Source organism: Chiloscyllium plagiosum, chromosome 8 (genome assembly GCF_004010195.1).
Source record: "Chiloscyllium plagiosum isolate BGI_BamShark_2017 chromosome 8, ASM401019v2, whole genome shotgun sequence".
NCBI classification, from domain to species: domain Eukaryota; kingdom Metazoa; phylum Chordata; class Chondrichthyes; order Orectolobiformes; family Hemiscylliidae; genus Chiloscyllium; species Chiloscyllium plagiosum.
The window spans coordinates 43,064,166-43,065,839 of NC_057717.1; the positions used below are offsets into that span (position 1 = coordinate 43,064,166).

The 1,674-nt window shown below is 41.0% G+C and overlaps 1 non-coding gene across 1 annotated transcript; it reads left to right on the plus strand.

The window, feature by feature from the left end:
* The first annotated feature begins 244 nt into the window (after positions 1 to 244).
* On the plus strand, positions 245 to 317 carry trnah-aug. The gene has a single exon. It is a non-coding gene; the product is annotated as a tRNA-His (tRNA).
* The last annotated feature ends 1,357 nt before the right edge of the window (positions 318 to 1,674 follow it).

Here is a 1,674-nt window from a genome sequence, read left to right on the forward strand (position 1 = left end):
GAAGTGGATTCAAAATTCATCAGATCAGCAGTGATTCCATTGAATGACTGACCGTCAGAGTGTTAATGCTAGCTTCATGAGGACATATGTGTTTTTTTTGGGAAATTCGCTGCTTTGAAAGGTGAAGAAGATTGAACTGAAGCAGTGACAGTGATTATCTTTCTCGCTTGTTCATTTGGTGAATATGACTGCTATTAACCGTGTCCGTATTAACATCACGGCTCTTAAGGTGGCCAAGTGCATTGGGCCAGTGGCGCAATGGATAACGCGCCTGACTATGGATCAGGAGATTGTAGGTTCGAATTCTACCTGTTTCAGAGACAGTGCAGACTTTTAACAAGCATGAAAACTGACTTTTCTGAAGCCGAAATAAGGCATGCGCTCCTAATCTGCAGGAACGAGAATGCCTTCATTAAATGTCCCCGAGAACATGTGAGTCAATGTTCCAGCGTCATCACAGGAGGGAAGCTGAATGATCACGCACGTTACTCATGGGTACCTTTCCATTTCATAAAGCCACCGATCGAATAACCGTTGCTCGCGGGAATGCTCGGCTTTGAGAATTTTTCGAAACTCTTTGGCCAGTGCAATCAGAGAAGAACGAAGGGTTAACTGTCCAACTGATGTTTATAGAGAGTGAGTACCAGAGTCTACCACTCGCTGACTGATAAAGTTTCCTTTCAGTCTATTCAAAGCTTTCTGCATCTTATATGAAATCTGCAAAACCTGGTGATCGATGAAGAGCAAATGTGTCCTTCAATCTGTCATTCCATGCTCCTCATTATTTCGTACACGTCAATCATGACTCCTCACAACCAGCTTAGTCTGAGAAAAACAACCCCTGTTTTGCCTAGGCCACACCACTCAAAATATTCTTATGCTGGCAATGCAGAGCATAACGTCGTTCTTTGTTTTGGTGAATTTATAGTAAAATTTACTCGGAATACTTTAGCTAGGTTCACTTCCAGTTTTTAAAACAGAGAGAAAATTATTCGCAATATTAAGGGATGAAACACAGTGAACAAAATATAGAATACCCACAGAACTCAGTTATCCAAAATAGACTTAATTATGCTTTTCCAAAAATACGCAATAATCCTGATAATTAAACCCCATAAACACAGAGTAAAAATGAAACAGGTTTACAGATCGAAATTAGAGGGACAGAAGAACAGAGACACGCACATCACTGGCATCGATAGGCACCTGGAAATCATTCCTGTAATTAGCTGTGGCTGATACTTTGGCAATGGTTAACAAAATATTTAGGCTGTCAAATACATTTTGAAAGTCTTCTGTTCACTGACATTTCTTGCCTGTTTTTAACAATTCGGTAGGTGGAACAGTCCCACTGCTAACATTCAGCACAAACTTTCAGTGAAAGCCACTCAATCTGGGGGACTTTAGTACTGCTCTTTTCATCAACAATGTGTAAAAGTCCCCTGTAACTTTCGATTTCGCATCCCATGTGGCTATTTGTCCGTGTTCAACGACATATCCCAGGAAGGTGACTTTGGCTTTGGCAGATTAACTTTCAGCTAGGTTTACAAACCAGTTTGACTTCGAATTCGATCAAACAAGCCCGATAAATGCTGTAAATATTCAATCCACGAGAGACTGATAGTCACCAGGCACAATATACACCACACAGTTGCGTATCCGGCAATTACCCTG